Raw genomic sequence first — 12854 nt, 5'->3', positions numbered from 1 at the left:
TTGGAACGGACCATAAAGACAGCTAGCCGTAGGGTATTCTTATCCGTTGCTTCAAATCTTTTTCACTTTTGATTGTTGATATAAATCATTTTCTTACATTCAAATACCTAAAGTTCTTTAATATTTTATAATATCTAAAATGCTATCCATTCATATATTTATGTATTTAATGAATATAGGGGAAAAAAAGAAATGAGGGCCAAAATATTTTATTAATAGCCTAGTTCAGATTTATCTTACCATTATATTTAGAATTTGCCTTAATTAATTTTTCAGAATTTTTTTAAATGTTTATGTATTTTTGAGAGAGAGCGCCCACGCATGAGCAGGGGAGGGGCAGAGAGAGAGAGTGACAGATGATCTGAAGAGGGTTTTGTGCTGACGGCAGAGTCCAATATGGGGCTTCAACTCATGAACCATGAGATCATGACCTGAGCTGAAGTCAGCCATTTAACCTACTGAGCCACCCAGGCACACCTATTTATCAGAATTTTGATAAATACATATTTTGTTATATATGATGGATCTACCAAATAAATTGTTTTTAATTCTGTAAATTATGGAATATGTTAAACTGGAATATGTCAGATAAATAACACACATTCATTTCTTATTTATGTATGAAATCGTTTGCGTACCTTGCATAATCATATAATCTTGGAGTGGAGAAGGGATGTGTGAGCTAGAAAAAGTTTCTCAATTTATAGATAAGAAAACTGAAGACTAGAGAGGAAAGTTTGCTTGCTTAAAGTCACTCTTCAGCCTCTCCTATAAGTTGTGACCCTCATGTGGTAGAATTTAGGTGCAAAATTAGTTGGAAGTTTTAAATGATTTTTAGGTTGCAATTACTTATATAACATTCTCCTCATGTCCTCTTTTTGTCGTGTGTTTGTCTTCACTTGTAGCAAAAATAATGTGAGGTCCTCAAGGGCAAGTGACTGTGTGGCATTTATTATAATGAGTCTCTTTATAGTGTATGTGCAAATAAATGTATGGGGGCTGATTTTGTAGTCTCTGCAAATAATTTACTTTTTGTAATTTCCTAAAATAGGTAAAAGCAGCTAAAGTTTTCAAAAGCAGCCAAAACAATCTAGAAAAAAATACTCCTTCCTTCAATTGTTTGTGATGTTACTCTCTCATTCTTTCTTTATTATAAAGTAGGATTCAAATGACATGATGTCAAACCAAACCATAGCCAGGTGTGACAAGCTGGTGTTTTTCTCTCCCCACTCTCTTCTCAGGCAGGTGACACATATTAACTCTACCCCTTCCCTGCTTCGCCCCTCCCCTCTGGCAACCACCAGTTTGTTCTCTGTATTTGTGAGTCTGTTTTGATTTGTTTTGTTTTTTAGGTTCCACATATAAGTGAAATATTATGGTACTTGTCCTTCTCTGTCTGATTTATGAAATATCTCTTTACTTGGATTCCAGGAAAAAAAAAAAGTACTTTTTTGCAATCTTTCTATGTCATCAGCTATTCTTTCTCAGTTTGTACTGCCAGAACTTCTACTAGCTTTTCCCCAGCTCTGAACATTGGTGTGCCCCAGGACTCAATCCTCAGATCTCTCCTCTTCTCCACTTACACTCATACCCTACATCATCATATCCAGTCCAGTATTTTCAATACTAACTGCTTGCTGACAATTTCTAAATGTATTAACTTTAGTTCTGACTTCCCCTTGGATCTTCAGTTGCATGCCTAAAATTTCTACTTGAAGGTCTAATAGACAACTTATATTAGCATTTCAAAACAGAATTCTTCATATTTCCTGAGTCTTCTACATCTAAAAAAGGGAAAAGGTCCTGGAGTCATCCTGGGTAGGAATATATTTGAAATGCTATCCTTTGTAATTTTCCTTATTGGGTTTCATGTAGAACTTACAATTGGATTAGGAAAGGTCTATCCTTATCTTTGGAAATGCCTGGGTACGTGGTTTTGACTCTTGGCTAAAATAAGGCCAAAGGATTTGTGTGAGATTTACATGAGGTTTAAAATCAGAAACTGTCCTTGCAGACTCTGAGCCAGTTTGTTTCCCAATCCAAGATCCTCTGGATCTTGGTGTTAACAGAGTTTGGTGGTTCGATCTGGAGACAAAATATATATGTATGTGTGAATAAGGACAGTGGGAGTTTACATCTGTATATTTTTTGGTCTTCCAATGCTTGCCTGTATTCTCTCAATGTGCTGTATCCTTTGCTTTTTTTTATGTAAGTATTCCCTATGGAATGTAAGTCTTATGCAAACTTTATGTAAGTGTTCCCTGTGGAATCTTATGCTTTCTTTCAACTATGTAAACTTGTGAAATCTTTTTGAAGTTTAATATTTAAAAGTGCAGCAGTGGTGTGCTGAAACTAGCTTGTACCAATGTATGAGTTTAATGTTAAAATTTCAGGAATTATGTTAGCCAGTTGTGAAACACACTGCAGTTGAAAATTAAGAGTACTAAATACCCAAAACTCATCATGTCCTAATTATGTTACTACATTTTACTAGTACTTTGGGTCTTGAGGTTATTTACATCTATGGTATCTGTATGTTAAAAATAAATATAATAGAGTGTTATTGTTCATCCCTTCCCAAATTCATGTTCAGTGATACAATGTGCGTAGTTCTAAATTGTCCATGTTGTCAGTATTTACACCATAGAAATTGACCAATGTCACAAATTAGTTCCAAACCCCTAACCCTGACACCTGGTTTAAATACTTACCAGGCATCACTGAATGCACCTATTCTTCATTTATGCTTTAAAAAAAACCACCAGATAATGCAACTGGAGCACAATTTCTATATCTTGACATTACAAACTGGGTTTTTGGTCATTGTGCCAGATGTTTTATTGAGTGCCTTAAGTGCTCATCACTGAGGTGAATGAGGCTTGATACTGGTTTTCATTTTTCATAATTTTAATGCAAAAGGAAGTTCTAGAAGAAGCTATCTTTGAAACATGTCATAATGATTTGTCAAGGACATTTCAGATTTGCAGTTTGTAGTGATTAAAGGATTCCAGAAAAGACAATTATTTATTATTACAATATGTTGTATCCTCTACAATTATTACATTTAATTATGGAAATAAAATAATCCTATCTTATTTTCTTATGTTGTTTCTTCAAAAAATTTAATTATCTTCACTTAAAATTTGTCACAGTTGACATGGCTGAGTAAAAAAATTTTATTTACACTAAATATAGGAGTACGTATTATGTGAGAATCCAATTAAATAACCATCTCTGGTTTTAAAAGCCTATGTTTATACTCTTTAAGTCACATTTATCTCTGAAAAAGTGATTCAGCAAGGGAGGAATTACTAGCCAGGGTAATGGGAGATTGTCCTCACATTTTCCTTCTAGCTCACTGATAAAAGAGAATTAGGAGGAATCAAACAAAACCACAATCAGAGGAAGGACAAAGTTTTAGTAATAGGGAGAATTAGTCTAGGAGTATCTCTTTCTCCTCCTTAATTAACATCCTACTCCACCCTAACCTCAACACCCTCAGAGAATAAAACCTAAACTCTGTATTATGACTTGTGAATCCATAAAAGCCTTGACTCACTCTTCCTATTCTTCATTCAAGACACAGTTCAGGTGTTACTTTACCTGGAAGCTTTTCCTGACATCCCCCAGCTGGTGCTCCGGATTGCCCCAGGCGTACATCTGGTCCTCATGCTTTCCACAAGATGCAAAACTTTTATTTATGCATCTGAATATCCTACTAGACCATGAGCTTCTCAAGGGCTCTTTTTCATCTCTGTGTTCCTGGACCTGTGGCTGGTTCAATGGAGGTAGTCATTGTGTCCAAAGGAATGATGCCAAAATGTACTGTTGGGATCTGGCTGTTACATATATTTCTGTTTTATCACCCATTGGGCCCTTGCATTTAACCTGTTCTCCAATCTCCTGTTACTGGAGATTTCTGAAATGTGCTATCCCAGGCCTTTCCAAATGATGTACTCCTTGTCTAGAATGTCTTTCCCTGATTTTTTTTTCTGGTAAACCCCTTCCATCCTTTAAAAATTATCTGACACCTTTGGGAGATTTTTATCCTTTGTGCTCTCATGGATTTTGTGCTTATTGTCATCAAGCCATCATCTCACCCTGGAAAGTCCTACAAAGCCAACAGATACGATTTATTTTTAGTCAGTATTAACTTGACCTGACTCCCTGGGAGCTTGTCTTTTATTGCCAATTTCACTTTTTTCCTCTACTCAGATCATATTAAGGACAAAGTTTTATTTCATTTCAATAAGCATATTTGAAAAAAATAATATTTCATAAATTAATACATCAATTTAAGTACACATATTAGCATCCATTTAAATGTGAAGTATTATTTACTCTTCCTTTGAAGTATTAATGATACATTGAATTATCATTCTGTATTTTCTTTTTTTTAAGTTTATTTATTTAGTTTGGGAGAGAAGAGAGAGCACATGCATGCAAGTGGCAGAGAGAAGGGAGGAAGAGAGAATCCCAAACGGGCTCCACACTGTCTGCATGGAGACATGTTTGAACCCACAAACTGTGAGATCATGACCTTAGCTGAAATCAAGTGTCGGACATTTAACCAATGAGCCACCCAGGTGCGCCTCTGCATTTCATATTTTCACTCAATACTTTTTCTTGAAGTCTTTCTATATTGATCTACAATTGTATCAGTCATAGTTCAGAGCAGAAAAGGCTTGTTAAACAGAAAGGAGTTTGAAGCAGAAAACCATGTTGTCAAAAATTGTCATAACAGCTGGGGATGAAGGCTCTAGGCTAAGCCTCAAGGGTAATTCATAGAATAATGGAAAACTGATGCCAGGGGAAGGGATAGAAACTGGCATTTCTGACTTTAATAGTTAAGATCCAAAGAACAGAAAGCATCGGCAACACTTTGTTTTGTTAATAGTACCCTTCACTGTGCAAAAGCATTTTATTTTGGTGTGGTCTCAGTTTAATGTTGCTTTTGTGTCCCTTGCCTGAGGAGACATATCTAGAAAAATATTTCTATGGCTGATTTCAAAGAAATTACTGCAACATTTTCTTCTAGGAGTTTTATGGTTTCCTGTCGTATATTTAGGTCTATAATCTATTTTGAATTTATTTTGTGTATGGTGTAAGAAAGTGGTCTAGTTTCAATCTTTTGCATGTAGCTTTCCAGTTTTCCCAGCACCACTTGTTGAAGAGAAAACCACTTGTTTTCCCCATTGTATATTCTTACCTCCTTTGTTGTAGATTAATTGATCATATAATCATGGGTTTATTTCTGGGCTCTTTATTCTGTCCTATTGATCTATGTGTCTACTTCTGTATCAGTACCACACTGTCTTGATTGCCACAGCTTTGTAGCATATCTTGAAATATGGGATTGTGGTAACTCCAGCCCCATTCTTTTTTCTCAAGACTGCTTTGGCTATTCAGGGTCTTCTGCACAGCAAAAGAAACCATCAACAGAACTGAAAGGCAACTTCTTCAATGGGAGAAGATATTTGCAAATGATATATCTGACAAGGGTTTAATATACAAAATATATAAAGGGCTTATACAACTCAACACCAAAATAAAATGACCCAATTAAAAATGGGCAGAGGACCCGAACAGACATTTTTCCAAAGAAGACATACAGATGGTCAACAGACATACTAATCATTAGGAAAATGTAAATAAAAACCATAATGAGACATTACCTTACAACTGTCAGAATGGCTAGAATGAAAAACGTAAGAAATAACAAATGTTGATGAGAATGTGGAAAGAAATGAACACTCATGCACTGCTGGTGGGAATGCAAATTGGTGCAGCCATTGTGGAATATCACATGAAAGTTCCTCAAAAAATTAAAAATAGAATTACCATATGACCCAGTAATTCTACTACTGGGCATTTACCCAAAGAATACAAAAACAATAATTCAAAAAGATACATAAACCCTTGTATTTATTGCAGCATTATTTATAATAGACAAGATATGGAAGCAACCCAGTGTCTACCCATAGATGAATGGATAAAGAAGATGTGATGGAGAAGATACATTGGGATATTACTCAACCACAAAAAAGAATGTGCCATTTAAATGTTGCCATTTAAAACAACATGGATGGAGCTAGAGGGTATTATGCTAAGCAAAATACATCAGAGAAAGACATATACTATATACTTTCACTCATATGTAAAATGTAAGGAACAAAACAAATGAACAAAAAAGAGACCAACAAAAAAATACTTCTAAAAAAAGGTTTATTTATTTAATTTAGGGAGGAAGGGAAGAGAGAGAGGGAGAGAGAGAATCCCAAGCAGTCTCTGCACTGATAGCTTGATCCCACAAACTGTGAGATATGATCTGGGCTGAAATCAAGAGTCCGAAGCTTAACCAGCTGAACCACCTGGGTGTCCCCCCAAAAGATTCTTAAATACAGAGAACAACCTAGTGGCTGCCAGAGGGGAAATGGTGGGGTGAGGGGTGAATCAGATAAATGAGATCAATAGCACACTTATTTTTTTTTAAGTTTAATTATTTATTTTGAGAGAGAGAGAGAGCGCACATGAGAATGCGCAGAAGGGTTAGAGAGGGGAAGAGAGAGAATCCTAAGCAGGTTCCATAATGTCAGCACAGAGCCTGATGTGGGGCTCAATCTTAGGAATCATGAAATCATGACTTGAGCCAAAATCAAGAGTTGAATTCTTAACCAACTGAGCCACTCAGATGCCCCAAGAGCACACTTATCTTGATGAGCACTGAGTAATGGATAGAATTGTTGAGTCACTATTTTTGTACACCTGAAACTAATATAACACTGTATGTTAATTATACTTCAAAAGAAAAACAGGATAGAGGTTACTTTTGGGGGAGGGTGAGAGGCTAAGGCTGTGATAGGGTACTGGGGAGCGGTTGAGGTGGCAAAGTTCCTTTTAAGAAAAAATTATTTTGAGAGAGAGAGAGAGAGAGTGAGAGCGAATGGGGAAGAGGGGCAGAGGGGGAGAGAGAGAGAGAATCCCAAGCAGGCTCCACACTTGGTGCAGAGCCCGACTTGGGGCTCATGACCTGAGCCAAAATAGAGATTTGGTGCTTAACCAACTGAGCCACCCAAGTGCCCCCAAAATTCCATTTCTTAACTGTGACAGTGGATACGTGGATATTTTCCTTACACCAACTAACTCATTAAACTTATTAAGTAATACTGAAAGAAAGAAAGAAAGAAAGAAAGAAAGAAAGAAAGAAAGAAAAGAAAGGAAGAGAGAGAACAACAGGGAGGGAGGCAGGGAAAAGAAAAAAGAAAAGAAAAGAAAAGAGAAAAAAGAAAGCACCAGCACTGATGGTATTATCACTGCAGCCTCCTGATACTCACAAGCTGGTCTGGTCTTTTGTCTCTAAAATTATTTCTTGGCCCCCAGAAAGCTGAAGAACAGACAGTGAAATGCTGCTACAGAACACATCATATATCCATGAGCTTTTACCAGCATAAATCCACAAGTGACCTCATTTCTGCCTTAGAAGGCATCTGACATGCTTCTCCCTTTCAAGTTTCATGTGAGTGGATCTAGCTGGCAAAACCCAAATTGTAGCCAGAATCCTAAATGCAAAGGAGTCTGGGAGATGTCATGTTTAGCTTTCCAATCTCTGCAGCAGAAAAAGGGATCTTAGAATGAGGATGAGCACATCAACCCACTATATTTTACTATAACCTCTTTCCTTTTAACACCTAATAACATTCCAGAATATTGATACACCATTGTATGTTTGTTTAATTTTTTTTTTGAGAGAGCGAGACAGAGAGACAGACAGACAGTGGGGAGGGGCAGAGGGAGAGGGAGAGGAAGAGGGGGATGGAGAGAGGGGGAGAGAGAGAGAGAGAGAGAGAGAGAATCTTAAGCAAGCTCCATGCTCAGCACGGAGCCCGACTTGGAGCTCAATCCCATGGTCCTGGGATCATGACCTGAGCTGAAATCAAGAAGCAGAGGCTTAACCGACTGAGCCACCGAGGTGTCTCGATATGTCATAGTTTATTTAACCGTTTTTCTTCCAATTAATAATTAGTTTCCTTTTTTTTTTGCTATTGCAAACTTTTTAATAAATATTTTCATATAATCCTGTTTGATTACCTATGCCAGGATAGAAATCTAGGTGGATACCTAAAAGTGAAACTGCCCGGTTATAGGGGATAAAGGTATAAAATTAAATAGGTTCTCCCTCTAAGGTTGCTGCTTTGATTCTCCTACCGTCAACATATGGGGGCCCATTTCCCCACATGCTTACCAAATCTTAAAATAAAATGTTTGATCTGGGTAGTGCTGTATTATTGTGCTGATGTATATTTACATAATTATTAATGGATGATATTAAGCATTTTTTATATTGTCCATACACATTTCTTCTGTGAATATTCTTTTAAAACCCTATCTACACTTAATGCTGAGTTTTTAAAATATTTTATTAGCTTTTAGGAGATCTACATATATTTTGGTTGTTAATCAGTATTTTAAACATATAGTTTATTTACTGAACATATACTGGATACCAAGCACTCTGATGATCATTATTAAAAATAGAAATACAAGATATAGTCTTTGCCTTTAAGTTCAAGCAGGTTACACTTTCACTGGGGTCATAGGACCATCCACAGGACATACTTAAGTAGAAATCAATACAACATAGATGATTAAATCTAAAATGAGCACTAATGACAGTAAATATTAGAAGCCAGAAAAAAAGAGATCAAAGAGAATAATACTTTACAGGAAAAGCTTCATGAAGGAAGTGGCAATTAGGCTGGACCATGACGCATGAATAAACATTGAATGGGTAGAAATGACAATCCTGAGAGTATTAAACAGCATGAATAAATGCATGGATGTAGGAAAACACTTGCCATTCAAGGAATGGAACTGTCAGAAATGGCTAAAGTCAAGTCAAGTTTTGGGCAAAGTCATTATTAAGGTAATACAATGTCCTGGATATTGTGCCAAGCACTTGGTCTCAGCTGATATAACAAACTTACAGGTATGATATTGTTAGACTGCATTTTTACCTATAAGAAAGCTGAAGCTCGAAAAGATTTATACCAATAGCTAGTTACCAATAGACCTGGCATTGGGATAGAGGTCATGTCCTTTGTTTCACCAAACTACTTTGGAACAACATAAATAAAAAGAAATGATGTTCTAGAGAGCCTTGAATATTAACCAGAGAAATTTATATTTTATCCTGAAAGCAGTTGAAAGTTTTGAAGATTTTAAATAGATAAGTGTCATGAATATGTGTTTTAGGAAGATGATTCATGTTAATATCATCATTCAGGTCTCTGTTCAAAAGCCTCCTCTTCAGAGATGCCTTTCCTGACCACCCTAAAGATAGCTGCTACCCTCCACCCTCCCAACACACACAGCACTCTCTATCCAATTGCCCTGCTTCATTTTCTTTATAACATATATAAATATATTAAATTATGCATTTACTATTTTGAGTGTTTATCTGTTTTTTCTCATTAAAGTGTAAGCTCCATGAAGACAGGGGCTTTATCATATTCCTTGTTGTATTTCCACTACTAGGAACGATATGTAAACCTCAGGAAGTTTTCAACAAGTATTTATTAAATGAATGAATGAAGTGAATAAATGGTGAAATATATGAAAGATAGTGCCAATAGTCTATATATTTATATCCAAAATATCTTAATGACCTCCTGATTTTTTTGTTTTCATAAGAAGTTGGTGTCACCCAAAAGCCTAATCCATATTCATTTAGTAAAACAACTCTTGACTAGATTAGTTCTATTTCCTATAAACAATTACCAAAATAGGACTGATATTTCTTACACCAAAACCTATCTCCACCTGCAAATCCATTTCTACAAAAGTATGTACACAGTTCCAGAGAGAATTTTTAGATTAAGCATGTTTCAAATAGTAATGTTGTAGTAGAATTTTCATATCAAAAAAAAAAACACAACAAAATAATGTATATTTGTCATTTGTCAGAGACTGCTCTGGTGGATACAGCTGGTTTCACTGAGGAGGAGTTTTCCATGAAAGGAATGGATGGGGTTTGAGTCAGAACACTGATTCATCAAACTGTGGTAGTATTTCCTGGGTGGATCTCTCAGAGACCAATCCAAGTTATGTCTATTCTTTTTCTAAGTATCCAACTCAAAGATAATTTTCACGTCTTCCTTTAAACCACAGATCCATAGCTGTCATCAACACTTGCTAAACGAGTTTCCTTTTAATTGCTTTCTGCTATTGCACCCAACCCTTAAAACCCCAAGTATCATTGTGGTTAGCACAGTTACTGAGAACCACCGACCAGGACAAAGGAAGTGCAGAAGTTTCCTTTATCTTCATTAACACCAACAGCCATTATATCAGCACATTATGTACAGGTAAGTAGAGATTTGCTTTCCCAGAATTCTGACATAATTAGAATTAACTGTTTCGCCAATGACTCCCACCCAAGGGTTGCAGTAAAAATAACTCACTTTAGAGGGGGTTTGTAATATTTTTCTACAGCATTTTGGATTTTCTGCATGGAGACACTCCTGTCGCATACGTGCATTTGTGTCTGGAATCTGTAGTTTTATGTCATGTTTTGGAGAATGCTTCAGAAGGGTGACAGGTAGCTTAACATCCTATGAATGAAAAATGACGGTGTGGGGGCGCCTGGGTGGCGCAGTTGGTTAAGCGTCCGACTTCAGCCAGGTCACGATCTCGCAGTCCGTGAGTTCGAGCCCCGCGTCAGGCTCTGGGCTGATGGCTCAGAGCCTGGAGCCTGTTTCCGATTCTGTGTCTCCCTCTCTCTCTGCCCCTCCCCCGTTCATGCTCTGTCTCTCTCTGTCCCAAAAATAAATAAACGTTGAAAAAAAAAAAAAAAAAGAAAAATGACGGTGTGACTGTTGTAGAGAGGAGGAAGCAGAGAGAAAAATTTCACTTATAAACCAAATATTAAATTGTTATTAATGATGATTATGACTCCTCTGATTTGTTTAATATCTTGTGTTTTCTAAACTGCTTTCATAAATATTGCCTTGATACTCACAGTACCATTTCTTTATAGGTACACTCTGTAGAATTGCATATAAACCATGTATTTTTATCTGTAAAATGTTCATGAACTAGAATAGAATCATTATGCATAGACACGTGCTATTTATTTTCAAAGTATATAACTAGATAGTTATTATGTTAAGTGAACAGTGATCATCAATGCCATTTTGAAAATACACTTTTAGCTTACAAGACGTTTTCATCAAAATATATGCAAATAGCAAAATGAAGTGGAACTAATTATAAAATATTTAATGTTCAGATAAGTGTAAAATATAAATGCAGTCCTCACACAAATATTTCTCTTAAAATTTGCATCTTGAGTCAAATTTTTAGCCCTTTAAGTACACATACGCACACACAAACACACACAATTTACAGTATCAGTATTCATGTAAAAATGTGATTAGAAAGAGCATACTCACAGAGACAGAATATACTAAGAACATTTTTTGAACTAAAGTAAATAATTTACTTTTGTGCAATTTCTTTATTAAAAATATCATATTATTCATAACCCTGATGTTTTCTTTTAGCCACATCTCTGATTTATCAGTATAGGAAAGCGTGATCATACACATTTAATAAGTGGAAAGTAAACAGCATAATTATTAAAAAACATAACTTTTATGCTGGATAGATGTGGATTTTTTTTTTTTTTTTGGTTTTGGTTAGGTTTGGTTTTGTGTTTATAGTGTCCCTTCTTCTTTTTGTACACCTTAACACTTTTGTGAAGCCTTCACCTGAAAGATTTCAAAGGATTATTAATGCATTGTTTACAAGCACTCCTAGTTACTTAGAAAAGTTTCAAACCTTAATTTAGTGGTTAGTTTCAGGCTGAGGCATTAATCTGCCCAGAAGAACTTAAAGGGATTTGGAAACATGGTTGTTTCTGCAGGTGCTTTTGAGGAGATCTTAGTCAATTTTGTGGTTGCATTTGGGTGCCTAAATAATGAATAGCCAAGAGGAAGAAAAGAAACACTAGACATGGAAATAAAAACTTCAATGCCATATTATATCAATTTCAATTGTTTTCTTAGGGTTAGTTCTCTAGGACAGAACGGAAAAGGTCTCAGAAGAAAGTGATGTTTTAGATCCTTGCCAAGGTAGCATTGAGAATTCATGGCCAAGAGTTTGTTATTTTTGTATTTTTTAATGGCAAGATATAATTGATATTCTGTATCCTCTTATGTATCCTCTATTCAGTAATTCCCCTTATGTGATTTTTCAGAAGAATTTATAGTATGCAGTACCAGAAATATTGGCTAAATAGCTGAGTGGTTTTTCTGTGTGGGAAGTATTTCATTTTTAAGCGGATATTTAATCTGCATCATGGTTTGTAAGATCTTTAGGTTATCAGTTAAAGGTAGCTACAACTGGGAGAAGCATCTGAGCTCGTGACAAGCAATAATCAAAATGGAAAAAGGGGATAGGCAACATAAATATGAAATTCTACAGCATTTTCAATGAAGGGCAACTGGAAATTAGGAAGTGATTTCAGTCCTCCACTTTCAAGCCATAGCATCTGGATGAATTCTAACATAGCTTATTTGATCACATTTTAATAGATTTATTTATGTTCTTATAAAAATACCAGTTCTAAAACAGATTGCAAAGATAAAAGAGAAAAAAATTGCCCAAATATATATGAAGTCGTGTCCAGAGGTAAAGATCTAAAAACAAAACTAGACAAAACAAGAAATGTACCAGTATATCCCCAGTTAAGACACTCCTAAGAAAAGTAATTCGTGAGACTTTATGGGAGACAGAAAAGTAAGGAAAGGGTGTGGAGCAAAGATTAGAGAATCAAGCAGTGAGCAAAGTAGTCT

Source organism: Lynx rufus, unplaced genomic scaffold (genome assembly GCF_022079265.1).
Source record: "Lynx rufus isolate CCGP_SWC_20201006 ecotype Redwood Valley unplaced genomic scaffold, mLynRuf1.p SCAF_3, whole genome shotgun sequence".
NCBI lineage: Eukaryota > Metazoa > Chordata > Mammalia > Carnivora > Felidae > Lynx > Lynx rufus.
This window is presented reverse-complemented; position numbering follows the sequence as displayed.